This window comes from Euphorbia lathyris, chromosome 3 (assembly GCF_963576675.1).
Source record: "Euphorbia lathyris chromosome 3, ddEupLath1.1, whole genome shotgun sequence".
Lineage (NCBI taxonomy): Eukaryota > Viridiplantae > Streptophyta > Magnoliopsida > Malpighiales > Euphorbiaceae > Euphorbia > Euphorbia lathyris.
The window spans coordinates 59,057,776-59,079,046 of record NC_088912.1 but is presented as its reverse complement, the minus strand read 5'-3'; the positions used below and the strand labels follow the sequence as shown (position 1 = coordinate 59,079,046).

Below are 21,271 nucleotides of genomic sequence, written 5' to 3'. Positions count from 1 at the left end.
ATTGAGTCCCACTGGGCGTGCCAATTTTTGTTTGGCTCTTTCGTGGGAAAAATGCGAGCATACCAGAGAATTATAGTATTCTCGAACTGTGGAATGAAATTGAGTGCGCTTTCTAACTTCTAATTATCAAAACGATTGTATGGAATAAAGAGACCGTAAAATTCCTAAAAGATTCGATTATCAAAACGATACCGACCTTATAGAAAATGATTGAACAACAAATAAAATAAAAATTGTACTGGAAGCTGGAATGAACTTTGCACTTGAAAATTAAATCTAAGGAAACAATCGAGAATTGTAAAAATGCTGAAGTCTAGAGATAATTTGCTAGAGTTTTGGGTAGTTGTTGTTGAGTTGATTGATCGGGGTTTTCTCATCGTGATTTCTTCCTTTTATAGACGTTGGAGGTAACTTTCTGCCTCTTTCCACTAAGTCACGTTCTCCACATTCAGCCCACGTCTTGAGTAACTGCTCCACTTGACTTTCACGATGGATTCCTTATGACGCTTTCTAATTTTCCTGCATTCTAATTGGCTCAAAAATACACGTTAAAATATTATTTGGCCTTCTGATGTCCCTTCGATTTACCTTAGGTTTCCCTTGAGGTTCACCTTAGAAAATAGTTTTCCTCCAGTATTCACTATTGGAAAATCTATTTAGATGTAAGGTAGGCCAATTAATATATTAAAAATAATTAAAAGCCAAAAATTAAATTATGGTGCAAACAGTAGGTGAGATCCCTGCTTCAGGCATGGTCAATATCCCTCAACCTCCATCTTCTTCTGATCTAGCCATCATAGACCATGTAGGGGAACTTCCATCAAAGAATGACACTCCCATTGTTTCTAGATCTGAGGTAAATGAAACCAACTTCCAACTTTAGGATTTTTTTTAATAGATTTCTTTACTTTTGATCAGGCACTCCTAGATAGAATTGCTGGAGTAAAAGCTTTTCCTCTTGAGGATCCTTCTTCTAACATCGACTTCTCCTTTCTTGAGAATGACACTCATAGTGATGCACCTGATAAAGACCATACTTCTGCCTCTAAGAATATGATACGATCGATACTTGATCTTGATATATCCTCAATTTGTACTCAACATTTGACGATGCTCTTTTCGACTATTGATGATCTTATTCACCGCTCCTCTTCTGCTGAGTTTAACTTCAAGACTCAAGTTCACTCATGGTATTCTGATTACTCTGTTGTGAAACCTCAGTTGGCCCTCTTAAGTGACAAGTTAGATTCATGTGCCTCTGATCACCTCCTTTACCAGAAGTTGTGTGAAAGTAACTCTATTGCTGACCAAGAAGTTGAGTCTTCCATTGAATTGATCGACCAAAGGTATAAAAAGATGGAAGAAGTCAAGAAACTGTTAAAGACAGTTGAAGTTGAACTGATGAGCTCGATAGTCCAAGGTGAAAAGTTGCGCCACCTCCAGAAAGATAGGTGGGAGAAAAAAAAACTTATGGCAAACTCTTTGAGATCAAACTATGACCAAGCTAAAGCATGGGCTGCCGAACGTCAAAAACTTCGATCTGCTTCTCGGGCTTGTTGGGAAGATCTGAAGACCATAGATTTAGAGGATGTTTGATCTGATTCCCTTCTATATAGATTTCTTTGTTAAACATATTTGATAGACATTGAATGATGAATAAATTGCGGCCTTGCGGCCTGCTATTATTTTATTGCAAACAGAATAGCGGCTATAAGCCAGCTTTACAGTTTTCAAACTAAAATTGCTTTGCATTACATCAAATACATATTGCCTGTATCCTATGGCTGATGCTCCCTCAGTTCCCAAAGGGTGGGATAGAATTTCTTGAGGTACTTTCCATTGATGAACCTCTAATGTGGCTCCCATTGCAAGTTGGCTAACCAATAAGAGTTTCCTTTTAGAACTTGGAAGACTTTGAATGGTCCTTCCCAATTTGGAGACCATTTTCCATATGGTCTATCTTTAGTCCCAACTGGTAAGATATTGAATTCATCTTCCTTCTTTAATCGCAGCAAATCAGAAAATGTCTTAGATTTTCCAGCCAAGTTGGAGATGAACCTCCTGAGATAATTCACTTGCCCCAAGAACCGTTGAAGCTCCTTTTTTGTTTGAGGGGATTTGGACTCCATGATCGCCTTGGCTTTGTTCTGATCTATCTCCACGCCTCTTTGGTGCACCAGGAACCCAAGGAAGTTTCCAGCTTTCACCCTAAAAGCACACTTGAGGGGATTAAGTTTCAGTTGATGCTCCCTCATCCTTTGAAAACCACATCTCAAGTGATCTATGTGCTCCATTTCTTTTTTGGATTTTATGACGATGTCATCAATGTAAACCTCCAGATTTTTTCCAATCATATCATGGAAAATGGCATTCATAGCTCTTTGGTAGGTAGCACCTGCATTCTTCAAGCCAAAAGGCATGACCAGCCACTCAAATGTCCCAATAGTACCTGGACATCGAAAGGCGGTCTTTGAAGTATCTTCTTCAGCAATGGCGATTTGATTATATCCTGCCACACAATCTAAAAAAGATAAAAGCTCATTGTTAGCTACCGCATCCACCAAGATGTCTGCCATGGGCATCACATACACATCCTTCGGAGTTGCTGTATTAAGGTCTCTGAAGTCCACACAAACTCGTAGCTTGCCATTCTTCTTTACCACCGGTACAACATTAGATAACCATTGAGCATACCTGATGGGTCTTATGAATCCAGCTTTTAGCAACTTTTCAATTTCTTCCTTCACCTTTAATTCTACCTCTTTGGACATTCTTCTGGGAGGTTGTTTATAAGGTTTGAATTCTGGCTTCATTGGCAGACGATGCTCCACCAACTTTCTACTGAGTCCAGGCATCTCATGATACTCCCATGCAAAGCAATCCTTGTACTCTTGCAACAATGCAATGAGTCTCTCTTTGATGTGTGGATCCAAAAGACTACTGATGTATGTACATCTTGGGTTCTCAGAAGTTCCCAAGTTCACTTCCTCCAATGGATCTCTGGCCAATGATCTGTCATCCTCTAGTGGTGAAAGAGCTGGTTTGAATTCATCTATCTGGATGACATTTTCACTTTCTTCTTCCAGAGGCTCTTCTTCATAGATTACTTCAGCACCTAGAGCCTCCAGACCTTCTTCCTTCTGCAATTCCTCCAACACCTGCTACACTTGGGCTTTTTGTATGGCAGCGGCAGCTACTGCCATTTCTTTCTCATTATGCTTACTAATCATCGATTTCTTCGATGATCGGTTCTCCCAACACTCCCCAAGCTTTGGATGGAACGATGGCTGATGGTTGGAGGATAGCTTTCCCTTTGTTCTGACATTGCTTCTTCCAGGTGATACTTTTGGGTCCTCCTCTCTTGCTTTCACCTTTGAACTCTATTGGACCCACAGCTCCATCATAGTATCTTGCCTCCACGGAATCAGCTTGAGTTGTAAATGGTTTCCCATCCGCCTAGACAACTTCTACTTCATTTCCTTTCCAAAAAAGCAAGAATTGATGGAGTGAGGACAACACACACCAATTGGCATGAATCCAGTCTCTCCCTAGCAAGATTTGATAGCTTGCTGTTGAATCAACAACGAAGAATGCTGCCATAGATGTGTTGCTTCCCATAGTAATATCTACTGGCAGAACTCCTAAGGTTTTGGTGGTTTCCCCTGTGAAAGCTGACACCATAACCTCTGTGGCAATTATATCTTCTATTGACTTCCCCATGGTCTTCATCATCCTAAATGGCATGATATTCACTGCAGAGCCATTATCGATCAGTACTTTTGATACTGGCTTGCCATTTAGATGTGCCTTGATGTAAAGAGGCCTGATGTGTTTGGTCATGTTATCTGCAGGTTTCTCAAAAACCACTCTTTTTTGTTCTCCCGGGCCACTCGATTGAATTGTGACCCCACTGGTGAATGAATCCCTCTTCTCATGAATAGGTGAACTATTCTCCTCTTCAGTATGATGATCCATTGAATTTCCTAGGAAATCAGCTGGCAATGTCACTGATGCTGTTGCACACCTGATAGGTATCACCATGTCACCTATTCGCACATTTTGAATGATTTCCTCTGGCTCCTCCTCTGGAACTATTGACTCTGGATCACCAGCTTGCACTTCTTCTTTTTTCAACGGTTCCCTTACTTCATCTTTCTCATCATGGTGTCTTTCAACAGCTGCCCTCTTACGTTGCATCCTTCTCTTCTGTGTTCTTGTAAGAGGTTGGGGGAACTTTTTATGGCGTACCACGCGCCACTTACCAGAAGTTTCTGCTTGAGGCACCACAAAACGAGATCTCCTCTGATTGGCAGTTGGGGAATACTTCTCTCGGTGAAATTCACTTTTTATAGGTTTTTGATTCCTCTCAGTCTGAACCCTTCTTTCATAGTGATTCCCTCCGATGCTCTACACTTCTACTCGAATTTTTGACTTCTGCCCCCTTTGCTCCTTGATGTTAGCCTGAAGTTCATCAGGACCTCTGAGATACTCCTTAGGGATCCAAGTATGGTAACTTCTGCCTTTCTCCTTCTTGGACTCTGTAAGTCTCAAACGAAGGTCTTCCTTCTTCCTATTGAGGACATCTCGCATATCTACTGCCACCATGTTCATAGTCACCACCGGTGGAAAAGGATCTTCATCAACTGCTTCTTTCTTCTCTGGGAACTTAAGAATTCCCTTATTGATTCTTTCCTGAACTGCATTCTTGAAGCCCCAACAATTGTTGGTTGCATGATTCCAGGAATCATGATACTTGCAATATGTCTTCCCTTTGATTTCCTCTTTTGTTGGCAATTCATGACCTGCAGGCAAAGTAATAAACTTCTCCTTTAAGAGAAAGTCAAACAGAGCATCACTCTTGGACACATCAAAGCTGAATTGCGGAGGTTTATCATTGAAAGATTTCTTTGCTGCATCATGTATGCTCAATGGTTATCTAATGTTGTACCGGTGGTAAAGAAGAATGGAAAGCTACGAGTTTGTGTGGACTTCAGAGACCTTAATACAGCAACTCCGAAGGATGTGTATGTGATGCCCATGGCAGACATGTTGGTGGATGCAGTAGCTAACAATGAGCTTTTATCTTTTTTAGATTGTGTGGCAGGATATAATCAAATTGCCATTGCGGAAGAAGATACTTCAAAGACCGCCTTTCGATGTCCAGGTGCTATTGGGACATTTGAGTGGCTGGTCATGCCTTTTGGCTTGAAGAATGCAGGTGCTACCTACCAAAGAGCCATGAATGCCATTTTCCATGATATGATTGGAAAAAATCTTGAAGTTTACATTGATGACATCGTCATAAGTCCAAAAAAGAAATGGAGCACATAGATCACTTGATATGTGGTTTTCAAAGGATGAGGGAGCATCAACTAAAACTCAATCCTCTCAAGTGTGCTTTTGGGGTGAAAGCTGGAAACTTCCTTGGGTTCCTGGTGCACCAAAGAGGCGTGGATCTCTAGACTTCAGCAGTTTTACAATTCCTAGTTGTTCCCTTAGATTTAATTTTCAGATCTAAAGTCTATTCATTTCCCAGTATAATTTTTATTTTATTTGTTGTTCAATAATTTTCTGTAAGGTCGGTATCGTTTTGATAATCGAATCTTTTAGAAAATTTTCGGTCTCTTTATTCCGTAGAATCGTTTTGATAATTAGAAGTTAGAAAGCGCAACTCAATTTCATTCCATAGTTCGACAATACTATAATTCTCTGGCACGCCCGCAATTTCCCACAAAAGAGCCAAACAAAAATTGGCACGCTCGGTGGGACCCAATCACAATGCCGCCGAAGAAAAGTGATAAGAGCAACAAAGATCCTGTAGTTGCAAGTTCTGAAGAAGAGGAGGTCATGGTAACAGGCAATGTTCCACAGATGGTGGGACGAATCGAAGGGGAAAAGGTTACTAACCCTAGAGGAGAATCATGGATCTCTACAGAGATCCAAAATTCACCATTCCTGGAGAGGCGTTTCAGTTCCATCGAGAAAAATATGGAAGCTCTACGGAGTGACATAGATGTGAAGATGGATAGAATACTCCAGAAGCTGTCTGAACCAGGGGTAATCAAGAATGGAGAGAGTTTCCTTTTAGAACTTGGAAGACTTTGAATGGTCCTTCCCAATTTGGAGACCATTTTCCATATGCTCTATCTTTAGTCCCAACTGGTAAGATGAGTTTCCAAACCATGTCTCCTTCTTCAAAGGTCTTTTTCTTCACTCTCTTATTATATGATTTGGTTACTTTCTTTTTCTGGGCGATCATTCGATCAAGTGCTTGCATTCTAGCTTCATCAGATCCTTCAAGTTCCATCATCATAGCTTCTGTGTATTCTGCTGGAGTGAGTTCATTTTGTCTGGCTACTCTCAGGGACGACACTACTACCTCTTTAGGAAGCACGGCATCATGTCCGTATGTTAATGAGAAAGGACTGACGCCTGTGGCACTCCTTTTTGATGTTCTGTATGCCCATAAAGTTTCTGAAAGTAAGACGTGCCATTCCCTGGGATTATCTTCGATCATCTTTTCAAGGATGTTGATGAGAACTTTGTTGGAGGCCTCAGCTTGACCATTAGCTTGTGGATAATGAGGAGTAGAGTGCAACAACTTGATTCCATAATCTTCCATGAAGTCCTTCATATCATCTCCGGTGAACATGGTTCCTTGGTCTGTGGTAATTGACTGAGGGATCTCGTACCTGTGAATGATGTTCTCCTTGATGAACTTCACAACATCTCTCTGGTCCACTTTCTTCATTGGTAAGGCTTCCACCCATTTTGTGAAGTAGTCTGTTGCCACGATCATAAAGCTGTGCCCTTTTGATGATGCAGGATAAATTTTCCCTATCAAATCAATTGCCCATCCTCTGAAGGGCCATGGCTTGACGACTGCGTACATCTCATCTGCAGGAATTCTTTGAATCTGCCCATATCTTTGGCATTGGCGGGATCCTTTTGCATAAGACATACAATCCTTCAGCATAGATGGCCAGAAGTACCCATGTCTCCTGATGAGCCACTTCATCTTGATGCCTGCCTGATGAGCTCCACATACTCATTCATGGACTTGTTTCATAACTTCCATGCTGTCTGGAAATCCTAAGCATTTCAGCAAAAGTCCATCTACATTTTTGCGGTACAAGTCACCTTCCATCAACAAGAAGTTCAATGCTCTAATCTTGAGGGAATAAGGTACTCGTCTTCCTGGGTTCGACAAATACTCCTTGATGGGACTCCTCCAGTCACTAGCTAGATTGACATCTGTATTGAATGTCTCCACTTGAATTCCCCTCTCCATGATGGAAGGATGTCTGAGCTTCTTGATCATTATCAACTTATGGGTGAGTTCTTCCGACATTTTCAAACCAGAGGCTATTTGAGCTAGCTCATTAGCCTCCCAATTCATCTCTCTTGGAACATGAAGAAAGGAGAAGTCATTGAATTCCTGCAGTAGTTGAATAGCGGCTGTATAATATGGAGCCAAGCTGAGACTAGTGCATTTATATTCTCCTGATAGTTGCCTCAACACGAGTTGGGAATCCCCTTGGATCAAGACTTCATCTGCTCCTAACTCCCTCAAGATCTCTAGGCCAATGACCGCAGCTTCATATTCAGCTTGATTGTTCGTACATTTGAAATCCAAGTTGAAAGACATTGTTGTTTTGGTTCCCAAGGGGGATATAATGACTACTCCTGCTCCTGCAGATGTCTCGGTGCTAAATCCATCAAATTTCAAAATCCAGCGGGATTTTTCAACACTGAAGATTGGTAGATCTTGATCTATTTCATCCTTCACATCAAGACGTGGGTGATCTGCAAGGAAATCTGCAAGTGCTTGGCCCTTCACAGATTTTTGAGGATAGTACACCAGAGTAAACTCTGCCAAAGCCAGCGACCACTTTCCAATCCTCCCAGTTATGAGCGGCTTATTCAACATGTACTTGATCAAGTCAGTTTGAGATACCACCAACACCCTTGCCCCAATCATATAATGCCGCAGTTTGGTACAAGCAAAATACAATGTAAGGCAGAGTTTCTCAATTGGTGAATATTTTACCTCAGTTGCATTCAAGAATCTACTCAAATAATATATTGCCTGCTCATATCCTTTGGAATTGTTTTGTGCTAACAAGCATCCAATGGAATCATGAGCGGCAGATAGATAGTTTTTCAGAGGTACACCTGGCCTTGGCGACATAAGTACAGGAGGTTTGCATAGATACTCTTTGATACTCTGGAAGGCTTGCTGATGGTGTTCCTCCCATTTGAATTCATCTTCCTTCTTTAATCGCAGCAAATCAGAAAATGTCTTAGATTTTCCAGCCAAGTTGGAGATGAACCTCCTGAGATAATTCACTTGCCCCAAGAACCGCTGAAGCTCCTTTTTTGTTTGAGGGGATTTGGACTCCATGATCGCCTTGGCTTTGTTCTGATCTATCTCCACGCCTCTTTGGTGCACCAGGAACCCAAGGAAGTTTCCAGCTTTCACCCTAAAAGCACACTTGAGGGGATTAAGTTTCAGTTGATGCTCCCTCATCCTTTGAAAACCACATCTCAAGTGATCTATGTGCTCCATTTCTTTTTTGGATTTTATGACGATGTCATCAATGTAAACCTCCAGATTTTTTCCAATCATATCATGGAAAATGGCATTCATAGCTCTTTGGTAGGTAGCACCTGCATTCTTCAAGCCAAAAGGCATGACCAGCCACTCAAATGTCCCAATAGCACCTGGACATCGAAAGGCGGTCTTTGAAGTATCTTCTTCAGCAATGGCAATTTGATTATATCCTGCCACACAATCTAAAAAAGATAAAACCTCATTGTTAGCTACCGCATCCACCAAGATGTCTGCCATGGGCATCACATACACATCCTTCGGAGTTGCTGTATTAAGGTCTCTAAAGTCCACACAAACTCGTAGCTTGCCATTCTTCTTTACCACCGGTACAACATTAGATAACCATTGAGCATACCTGATGGGTCTTATGAATCCAGCTTTTAGCAACTTTTCAATTTCTTCCTTCACCTTCAATTCTACCTCTTTGGACATTCTTCTGGGAGGTTGTTTATAAGTTTTGAATTCTGGCTTCATTGGCAGACGATGCTCCACCAACTTTCTACTGAGTCCAGGCATCTCATGATACTCCCCTGCAAAGCAATCCTTGTACTCTTGCAACAATGCAATGAGTCTCTCTTTGATGTGTGGATCCAAAAGACTACTGATGTATATACATCTTGGGTTGTCAGAAGTTCCCAAGTTCACTTCCTCCAATGGATCTCTGGCCAATGATCTGTCATCCTATAGTGGTGAAGGAGCTGGTTTGAATTCATCTATCTGGATGACGTTTTCACTTTCTTCTTCCAGAGGCTCTTCTTCATAGATTACTTCAGCACCTAGAGCCTCCAGACCTTCTTCCTTCTGCAATTCCTCCAACACCTGCTGCACTTGGGCTTTTTGTATGGCAGCGGCAGCTACTGCCATTTCTTTCTCATTATGCTTACTAATCATCGATTTCTTCGATGATCGGTTCTCCCAACGCTCCCCAAGCTTTGGATGGAACGATGGCTGATGGTTGGAGGATAGCTTTCCCTTTGATCTGACATTGCTTCTTCCAGGTGATACTTTTGGGTCCTCCTCTCTTGCTTTCACCTTTGAACTCTATTGGACCCACAGCTCCATCATAGTATCTTGCCTCCACGGAATCAGCTTGAGTTGTAAATGGTTTCCCATCCACCCAGACAACTTCTACTTCATTTCCTTTCTAAAAAAGCAAGAATTGATGGAGTGAGGACGGCACACACCAATTGGCATGAATCCAGTCTCTCCCTAGCAAGATTTGATAGCTTGCTGTTGGATGCCGCCAATGTCAAAGATATGGGCAGATTCAAAGAGTTCCTGCAGATGAGATGTACGCAGTCGTCAAGCCATGGCCCTTCAGAGGATGGGCAATTGATTTGATAGGGAAAATTTATCCTACAACATCAAAAGGGCACAGCTTTATGATCGTGGCAACAGACTACTTCACAAAATGGGTGGAAGCCTTACCAATGAAGAAAGTGGACCAGAGAGATGTTGTGAAGTTCATCAAGGAGAACATCATTCACAGGTACGGGATCCCTCAGTCAATTACCACAGACCAAGGAACCATGTTCACCGGAGATGACATGAAGGACTTCATGGAAGATTATGGAATCAAGTTGTTGCACTCTACTCCTCATTATCCACAAGCTAATGGTCAAGCTGAGGCCTCCAACAAAGTTCTCATCAACATCCTTGAAAAGATGATCAAAGATAATCCCAGGGAATGGCACGTCTTACTTTCAGAAACTTTATGGGCATACAGAACATCAAAAAGGAGTGCCACAGGCGTCAGTCCTTTCTCATTAACATATGGACATGATGCCGTGCTTCCTATGGAGGTAGTAGTGCCGTCCCTGAGAGTAGCCAGACAAAATGAACTCACTCCAGCAGAATACACAGAAGCTATGATGATGGAACTTGAAGGATCTGATGAAGCTAGAATGCAAGCACTTGATCGAATGATCGCCCAGAAAAAGAAAGTAACCAAAGCATACAATAAGAGAGTGAAGAAAAAGACCTTTGAAGAAGGAGACATGGTTTGGAATCTCATCTTACCAGTTAGGACTAAAGATAGAGCATATGGAAAATGGTCTCCAAATTGGGAAGGACCATTCAAAGTCTTCCAAGTTCTAAAAGGAAACTCTTATTGGTTAGCCAGCTTGCAAAGGGAGCCACATAAGAGGTTCATCAATGGAAAGTACCTCAAGACATTCTATCCCACCCTTTGGGAACTGAGGGAGCATCAGCTATAGGATATAGGCAATATGTATTTGATGTAATGCAAAGCAATTTTAGTTTGAAAATTGTAAAGCAGGCTTATAGCCGCTATTTTGTTGCAATAAAATAATAGCAGGCCTCAAGGCCGCAATTTATTCATCAAGCAGTGTCTATCAAGTCTATCTAACAAAGAAATCTCCCTGGGGAGAATTTACCTTTCCCTTGATGGAATCATGTTGATTTTCTCCATTGAATTGATTGATTCGACTTCTATTCTTTGGCACCGGCAAACCCATCGTCAGAGGCAGGGATTGGTAGTGCACCGATGTCCACAACAGCTTCATTGACAACTTGAATTGGTGATGCAATCACAAGCAACTTGTTGGCACATTGATTAAAGGAAACCGATCAATGATTGATCCGGCCTCTAATCCTCCTCACCGGGAAATTCGGCCTCTAATCCTCCTCACCGGGAAATCTTTCGTTAGAGGCAGGGATTGGTAGTGCACCGATGTCCACAACAGCTTCATTGACAACTTGAATTGGTGATGCAATCACAAGCAACTTGTTGGCAACTTGATTAAAGGAAATCGATCAATGATTGATCCGACCTCTAATCCTTCTCACCGGGAAACTTTTTCTCAGGATAGGTACTGGTTGTGCATTTATGTTCAGAGGCCTCTACTTCTTGACACCGACAAACCCTTCGTGAGGACAGGAACTGGTTATGGACTTATGTTTAAGAGCTCTAATCCAACGCCGAATGATGGAAACTTGGTCAACAAGAGTTGGTGATGCACGTACAACTTGGTAGCACCGTGATTAAAGGAACCCGATCAATAATTGATCCGTCCTCTAATTTTGGATACTAGCAAGCTTTCCCGTCACAATAGGGACTGTACATGTATATGTAATAATATACACAGCAGCCCCAGGGACGACTTCGTCAACGGTTCAAGAAGATGCAACGGACAAAATAATTCTTCAATTTTCATAAAGTTGAAAGAAAAGAGTACTGATTATTACTCTTCATTTAAATAAAAAAAAATATAAGGTCGAAGCAGCAGAGAAAGGCTAGCAGTGGTTTTGAAGCTCTGGCCATATCGCTCCCTTTAAAGCTTACGGAAGTTCGGGCAGATCACAACATCTAGCAGAGGTGAAAATAAGAGTAGGAACTGCTTTATGGATATCATTAGGACAGTCCCTGTTTCTATGAATATACAAAAGATGGGCGAGGACGAATTCACAGAAATTTCTCAATAATTCATGAAGTGCCAAAACCTTTTCATCATTGAAGAGATGCTCAACTCTTTTAAAGAAGCTTTCCGCCATCCAAAGGAGCAATCAAACATGGTTCTGTTTTAATGGTATTGGACCACATTAAGCCCATCCAATGATTGATTTTGCGTCTGCTGTTGCAGCTTCTCAAGTTGAAAGCGAACTTCAGAACGCCTATGATAAAGGCATTCAAAAATCAATGTACTGGAACTAGCATGTCTGCGGCAAAATTAAGTGGAGAATAAAAGGTAAGTATTTATTCTGCTGTAAACAAAAGTTAAAGCTAGGTTTAGCGTAGGATATTTATTTAGTTAGTCAAAAGAGTTGTTATTAATTAGGATTGAATTAGGGCTTTAAGGTTGTTTTCAAAAACCTGCTTTTATCCTATCATCTCTTTTCGCCAATATTTTATTCCAATTATAGTTTTTGTTGTGGAGTATAGCTTCTTATCCTTAACTTAATGTTTCTTCCGCAATTAGTTGTTAGATTAAGTTTAAATTCATGTTATTTATATTTATTTTTTTTAGTTTTTCCACTCCAATTGAATTGGAACTCTGATTTACTAAATATTTTTTGATCTTGTATTATCTTTTTATTGTTTAAATGAAACGCTGGCTCTTATTAATAAAATTTTTAAAATTGTGATTAGGATTAGCTTCTCTTTTACATTTTCTAAGATTAAATATTTAGTCTTTTATTTCAATTAAATATTTTAATTTTGTCTTATTTTATTTTATTTTTTTACGTTATGCATTTCCGATTTTACGGAGTCTAAAAGATTTGCTAGAGACCAACCATAAATTTTCGACTCTCAAATCCATGCTTGTGGGGGGCAATTGTTTGCACTATAATTTAATTTTTGGCTTTTAATTATTTTTAATATATTAAGTGGCCTAACTTACGTTTAAATAGATTTTCCAATAGGGAACACCGGAGGAAAACTATTTTCTAAGATGAACCTCAAGGGGAACCTAAGGTAAATCAAAGGAACATCAGAAGGCCAGTTAATATTTTAATGTATATTTTTGTGAGCCAATTAGAATGCAGGAAAGTTAGAAAGCGTCAATTTCATCGTGGAATCAAAGTGGAGCGGTTACTCAATGTGGTGGAGAACGTGGATTAGTGGAAAGAAGCAGGAAGTTACCTCCAACATCTATAAAAGGGAGGAATCACGATGCAACCGGATCAACCAAATCAACAAACCCAAGCAAAACTCTAGCCAATTATCTTTAGACTTCAGCTTTTTACAATTCTCAGTTATTCCCTTAGATTTAATTTTCATTCAAGTTCAAGTTCATTCAAGCTTCAGTACATTTTTATTTTTATTTGTTGTTCAATCATTTTCTGTAAGGTCGGTATCGTTTTCATAATCGAATCTTTAGGAATTCTTGGTCTCTTTAATTCTTACAGTCGTTTTGTTCCCATTGGGGATATAATGACTACTCCTGCTCCTGCAGATGTCTCGGTGCTAGATCCGTCAAATTTCAAAATCCAGCGGGATTTTTCAACACTGAAGATTGGTAGATCTTGATCTATTTCATCCTTCACATCAAGACAAGGGTAATCTGCAAGAAAATCTGCAAGTACTTGCCCCTTCACCGATTTTTGAGGATAGTACACCAGAGTAAACTCTGCCAAAGCCAGCGACCACTTTCCAATCCTCCCAGTTATGAGCGGCTTATTCAACATGTACTTGATCAAGTCAGTCTGAGATACCACCAACACCTTTGCCCCAATCATATAATGTCGGAGTTTGGTACAAGCAAAATACAATGTAAGGCAGAGTTTCTCAATTGGTGAATATTTTACCTCAGTTGCATTCAAGAATCTACTCAAATAATATATTGTCTGCTCATATCCTTTGGAATTGTTTTGTGCTAACAAGCATCCAATGGAATCATGAGCGGCAGATAGATAAAGTTTCAGAGGTACACCTGGCCTTGGAGGCATAAGTACAGGAGGTTGGCATATATACTCTTTGATACTCTGGAAGGCTTGTTGATGGTGTTCCTCCCATTTAAATTCATCTTCCTTCTTTAATCGCAGCAAATTAGAAAATGTCTTAGACTTTCTAGCCAAAGTGGAGATGAACCTCCTGAGATAATTCACTTGCCCCAAGAACCGCTGAAGCTCCTTTTTTGTTTGAGGGGATTTGGACTCCATGATCGCCTTGGCTTTGTTCTGATCTATCTCAACGCCTCTTTGGTGCACCAGGAACCCAAGGAAGTTTCCAGCTTTCACCCCAAAAGCACACTTGAGAGGATTGAGTTTTAGTTGATGCTCCCTCATCCTTTGAAAACCACATATCAAGTGATCTATGTGCTCCATTTCTTTTTTGGACTTTATGACGATGTCATCAATGTAAACTTCAAGATTTTTTCCAATCATATCATGGAAAATGGCATTCATGGCTCTTTGGTAGGTAGCACCTGCATTCTTCAAGCCAAAAGGCATGACCAGCCACTCAAATGTCCCAATAGCACCTGGACATCGAAAGGCGGTCTTTGAAGTATCTTCTTCAGCAATGGCAATTTGATTATATCCTGCCACACAATCTAAAAAAGATAAAAGCTCATTGTTAGTTACTGCATCCACCAACATGTCTGCCATGGGCATCACATACACATCCTTCGGAGTTGCTGTATTAAGGTCTCTGAAGTCCACACAAACTCGTAGCTTTCCATTCTTCTTTACCACCGGTACAACATTAGATAACCATTGAGCATACATGATGCAGCAAAGAAATCTTTCAATGATAAACCTCCGCAATTCAGCTTTGATGTGTCCAAGAGTGATGCTCTGTTTGACTTTCTCTTAAAGGAGAAGTTTATTACTTTGCCTGCAGGTCATAAATTGCCAACAAAAGAGGAAATCAAAGGGAAGACATATTGCAAGTATCATGATTCCTGGAATCATGCAACCAACAATTGTTGGGGCTTCAAGAATGAAGTTCAGGAAAGAATCAATAAGGGAATTCTTAAGTTCCCAGAGAAGAAAGAAGCAATGTTGGTTGATGAAGATCCTTTTCCACCGGTGGTGACTATGAACATGGTGGCAGTAGATATGCGAGATGTCCTCAATAGGAAGAAGGAAGACCTTCGTTTGAGACTTACAGAGTCCAAGAAGGAGAAAGGCAGAAGTTACCATACTTGGATCCCTAAGGAGTATCTCAGAGGTCCTGATGAACTTCAGGCTAACATCAAGGAGCAAGGGGGGCAGAAGTCAAAAATTCGAGTAGCAGTGTAGAGCATCGGAGGGAATCACTATGAAAGAAGGGTTCAGACTGAGAGGAATCAAAAACCTCTAAAAAGTGAATTTCACCGAGAGAAGTATTCCCCAACTGCCAATCAGAGGAGACCTCGTTTTGTGGTGCCTCAAGCAGAAACTTCTGGTAAGTGGCGCGTGGTACGCCATAAAAAGTTCCCCCAACCTCTTACAAGAACACAGAAGAGAAGGATGCAACGTAAGAGGGCAGCTGTTGAAAGACACCATGATGAGAAAGATGAAGTAAGGGAACCGTTGAAAAAAGAAGAAGTGCAAGCTGGTGATCCAGAGTCAATAGTTCCAGAGGAGGAGCCAGAGGAAATCATTCAAAATGTGCGAATAGGTGACATGGTGATACCTATCAGGTGTGCAACAGCATCAGTTACATTGCCAGCTAATTTCCTAGGAAATTCAATGGATCATCAACTCACCCATAAGTTGATAATGATCAAGAAGCTCAGACATCCTTCCATCATGGAGAGGGGAATTCAAGTGGAGACATTCAATACAGATGTCAATCTAGCTAGTGACTAGATGAGTCCCATCAAGGAGTATTTGTCAAACCCAGGAAGATGAGTACCTTATTCCCTCAAGATTAGAGCATTGAACTTCTTATTGATGGAAGGTGACTTGTACCGCAAAAATGTAGATGGACTTTTGCTGAAATGCTTAGGATTTCCAGACAGCATGGAAGTTATGAAACAAGTCCACGAAGGAGTGTGTGGAGCTCATCAGGCAGGCATCAAGATGAAGTGGCTCATAAGGAGACATGGGTACTTCTGGCCATCTATGCTGAAGGATTTATGTCTTATGCAAAAGGATGCCGCCAATGTCAAAGTTATGGGCAGATTCAAAGAGTTCCTGCAGATGAGATGTACGCAGTCGTCAAACCATGGCCCTTTAGAGGATGGGCAATTGATTTGATAGGGAAAATTTATCCTGCATCATCAAAAGGGCACAACTTTATGATTGTGGCAACAGACTACTTCACGAAATGGGTGGAGGCCTTACCAATGAAGAAAGTGGACCAGAGAGATGTTGTGAAGTTCATCAAGGAGAACATCATTCACAGGTACGGGATCCCTCAGTTAATTACCATAGACCAAGGAACCATGTTCACCGGAGATGACATGAAGGACTTCATGGAAGATTATGGAATCAAGTTGCTGCACTCTACTCCTCATTATCCACAAGCTAATGGTCAAGTTGAAGCCTCCAACAAAGTTCTCATCAACATCCTTGAAAAGATGATCGAAGATAATCCTAGGGAATGGCACGTCTTACTTTCAGAAACTTTATGGGCATACAAAACATCAAAAAGGAGTGCCACAGGCGTCAGTCCTTTCTCATTAACATATGGACATGATGTCGTGCTTCCTGTGGAGGTAGTAGTGTCGTCCCTCAGAGTAGCCAGACAAAATGAACTCACTCCAGCAGAGTACACAGAAGCTATGATGATGGAACTTGAAGGATCTGATGAAGCTAGAATGCAAGCACTTGATCGAATGATTGCCCAGAAAAAGAAAATAACCAAAGCATACAATAAGAGAGTGAAGAAAAAGACCTTTGAAGAAGGAGACATGGTTTGAAAACTCATCTTACCAGTTGGAAGTAAAGATAGAGCATATGGAAAATGGTCTCCAAATTGGGAAGGACCATTCAAAGTCTTCCAAGTTCTAAAAGGAAACTCTTATTGGTTAGCCAGCTTGCAAGGGGAGCCACATAAGAGGTTCATCAATGGAAAGTACCTTAAGAAATTCTATCCCACCCTTTGGGAACTGAGGGAGCATCAGCCATAGGATATAGGCAATATGTATTTGATGTAATGCAAAGCAATTTCAATTTGAAAATTGTAAAGCTGGCTTATAGCCGCTATTCTGTTGGCAATAAAATAATAGCAGGCCTCTAGGCCGCAATTTATTCATCAAGCAATGTCTATCAAATATGTTTAACAAAGAAATCTATCTAGAAGGGAATCAAATCAATCATCCTCTAAATTTATGGTCTTCAGATCTTCCCAACCAGCCCGAGAAGCAGATCGAAGTTTTTGACGTTCGGCAGCCCATGCTTTAGCTTGGTCATAGTTTGATCTCAAAGAGTTTGCCATGAGTCTCTTGTTCTCCCACCTATCTTTCTAGAGGTGGCGCAACTTTTCACCTTGGACTATTGAGCTCATCAGTTCATCTTCAACTGTCTTCAACAGTTTCTTGACTTCTTCCATCTTTTTATACCTTTGTTCGATCAATTCAATGGAAGACTCAACTTCTTGGTCATCAATAGAGTTACTTTCACACAACTTCTGGTAAAGGAGGTGATCGGAGGCACATGAATCTAACTTGTCACTTAAAAGGGCCAACTGAGGTTTCACAGCAGAGTAATCAGAATGCCATGAGTGAACTTGAGTCTTGAATCTAGTCAGGCGTTTCTTAAACTCAGTAGAAGAGGAGCGGTGAATAAGATCATCAATAGTCGAGAAGAGCATCGTCAAATGTTGAGTACAAATTGAGGATATATCAAGATCAAGTATGGATCGTATCATATTCTTAGAGGCAGAAGTATGGTCTTTATCAGGTGCATCACTATGAGGGTCATCCTTAAGAAAGGAGAAGTCGATGTTAGAAGAAGGATCCTCAAGGGGAAAAGCTTTCACTCCAGCAATTCTATCCAGGAGTGCCTGATCAAAAGTAAAGAAATCTATTAAAAAAAATCCTAAAGTTGGAAGTTGGTTTCATTTACCTCAGATCTAGAAACAATGGGAGTGTCATTCCCTGATGGAAGTTCCCCTACATGGTCTATGATGGCTAGATCAGAAGAAGATGGAGGTTGAGGGATATTGACCACGCCTGAAGCAGGGATCTCACCTACTGATGGCGAAGTACAATCAACTTGTGCTACAGAAAGTACGTCATCATGCTCTGCCTGAGTGCCTTTATCACCTAGGTCAACGGTGTCAGCCGGAATATCAGGGGACTTATCCATTCTTTGCCTTTTTAAAGGAGGAGAATCATCTTCCAAGAGTCTCTCATCTGAATCTAAATCTAAATCTTCAAAGTTAACTTGAGCAAGGAAAGCAAAATCTGCTTCAAGGAAGTCGTCGAGGTCGGGAGATTCAGATTCATCAGGAGCAACATCGGCTTCAGCGACATCGTTATCTTCGTCTCCATTGACTTTTTCCTCATCAACCACCTTCCCTGCAAGAAACATGTGTGAACAGTCTGGTTCAATCAGAGATGAGAGAAAGTAGAAAGAAGTAGATCAAGAAATTTACCTGATGCTTCTACTTGTTGTGGAAGGTAAGGAAGGCGCGAAGACCACCACTTGTCAAACTCAGCAGTAACAATCGAAGAGATCTTGCCCACTTTTGTCAATTTGAAATGAAAACCATCATTGAGAAGCTGACGTACACGAGGCTCGGATGCTTTGTAACGTTCGCCCAAAGGGAACAAAGGAGAAGTTGGAATGATCTGAGCAAGTCCAAATTGGCGAGCACACAATGCTGGCCAATACAACTCGAAACAGGCACCCGTCCCTGTGTTATTTGGCTTGAAGGTAGCACCGATATGGAGGAAACGAGTCGATAAGAATGACCTCCACATTGCATATGTCTCATCCAAGTTGATTATAGAAGCTTTCATTATTCGTCCAGATTCTGGCAGTCTAGAGAAACAATAAGTGAACCTCAATGGAAGCTTATCTTTCAAAGAAGAGAAAAAATCAAAGAACTTCTTGGTCTGGGTTATTTTGGTTCTACAGCTCATCAGAGACCGACCAATGGGCATAGATGTGTCTAAAGGAGAACTTCGAAGCTGAGGAAAGTAAGCAAGAAGCCACAATTGAACGATCCAGAGGTTTCCACCAAGGCGGGCGAAAGGTTCAGTAGAGACCATGTGGGCAATGTGATGATAAGTGGCACCCAACAACATGGATCCTAAAGCCAATTTTTTTCCCATTTGCAAGCTCATATGCAATCTCCTTGTATTCCGCAGTTACCTTCCCAGATGCAGTGCAAAAAATATATCGGCAAACAAGAGTCCACAAAAAGAGAATATGATCAACCCATTTATTCCTTGGAGGATGATTAGCCATATATTCGATCATCACCACTGAATCCACAGATCTTTGATTTTTGAAATATTCTAGAAGCTCATAGCGAACTAAGGAGGGTATCTCAGGACCAACCACTGGCAAACCTGTCAGAGCAAGCACATCCCTCAAGGTGGACCATGCTTTTGTGGCTTTTTCACTAGCCAGACGGGGCCAACTTTTGCTTTTAACATGTTTGCCAGTGAGAAGATCGGGTTTCATCAAAAGTTCTCCATCGTGAGCTAATGGAAAAGGCACTTGAGGAGGCTTGTCACGACCAGCCGGCTTGTCACGACCAGCCGGCAAAAGAGCATACAGTTCATCATCATCAAAACTTATCTTGATGGCGTCAGGTTGGTGTGCTTTTTCGAGTTCAGCAGCACTTTGTCTATGAGGCTTTGGCTGTGACTTCTTGACAGTTGGAGTGGTTGATTTTTTGACAAAAGGGGTTTCTACCAAATTTAAGGTAAAAATTAATATTTTTAATAAAATTTCGGCAGCATTTCCCTTTAAATTCTAAATTCCAAAAAATCATACCAACGCAAAATTGTTCTTTCAAGATTGTTTTCCGTTCATCAAATATCAACCATCAAACACATTCCAAGTCCAATTTTTTAATCACAAGTTTGATGATAAGCTTACCTTTGGAAGACATCTTGGAGCCGATTTTGGTGTAAAGGGGTCGCACTTCAGTTGATTGATCTAGCCTTTACTCCTCGGCACCGGCAAACCCTTCGTCAGAACAGGGACTGGTTATGGAACTGCGATCAGAGGGCTCTAATCCCATGTACAAGCAAGCTGAATGATGGAGACTTTGTCAACAAGAGTTGATGATGCACGTACAACTTGGTAGCACCTTGATTAAAGGAATCTGATCAAAGATTGACCCGTCCTCTAATTTTGGATACTAGCAAGCTTTCCCATCACAATAGGGACTGTACATGTATATGTAATAATATACACAGCAGCCCCAGGGACTACTTCGTCAAAAATCAGCGGTCTGCTACTACCGAAAGGGAAGAACCTGCACACAAAAAAAAAAGAGGCACTGTTAACTCTTGAGAATGGAAGGAACGATACAGAATCTATCATAGAACCAGAATAGATTCTCAGCACCCATAGGCAAGCTCGTGATCACCATATCTGACTTCTTTTATTTATTAAGTGAGGGACTTCAAGACTGACCTCTAGGCAAAAGTTCTGGCTTTGCTACTTTTATTGGCTAGTTTTTGAAGAGAATTTATCATCGTTCGGCCAAGTTGTAAGCAAGAAAACAGACTGTTACACGATAGCTGCTAGGGTAATCGGCAGGAAAATAAATTTTGATAAAAAGAAAAAAGAAAAGAAGGAGAAGAAGAGATGTGTCAGTCGAATTCTATCGCCTCGTCTAACTAACAGACAAAAGGCAAGCGGAAATTGTTCTCTCACAAAGAACAGACGGTGAAGAGATATAACAACGCCAGCTTGATGGGAAACAAAAGAAAAAAGAAAGTGGAAGGTAGAAACAGGTTTTTATATTTATTTTTAAAGAAGTTTACTTTCATAGGAATTCTATTCCTAATAGGTTTTACGGAGCTGCATATTGGTTTTACTTCTTTTCAATTTCTTTTATTTTATTTGAATAGTTTATTTAAGTATCCCAATCTTTTAATAATTCCGCCTCATTAGGATTAGGATTAGTTTTATATTTGTTTTTGTATCACAATCATTTAATCTTCTCTTTTGTTTTTATTTTAGGTGTATTTTGTTTCAAGGTCAACATCAACTAAAATTCTAATTGTTTTCATTTTTTAATTTTCAAGAGCAAAGTTCATTCAAGCGTACAATACATTTTTATTTTATTTGTTGTTC

General features: G+C 40.7%; 1 long non-coding RNA gene across 1 annotated transcript; it reads right to left on the bottom strand.

Annotated features, from left to right (window-relative positions):
- Window positions 1–11,752: 11,752 nt before the first annotated feature.
- On the bottom strand, window positions 11,753–20,879 carry LOC136224579 (uncharacterized). The gene is made up of 3 exons (XR_010686496.1): window positions 20,606–20,879; window positions 20,063–20,444; window positions 11,753–12,292 (listed from the first exon to the last, which is right to left on the bottom strand). It is a non-coding gene; the product is annotated as an uncharacterized lncRNA (long non-coding RNA).
- Window positions 20,880–21,271: the final 392 nt, after the last annotated feature.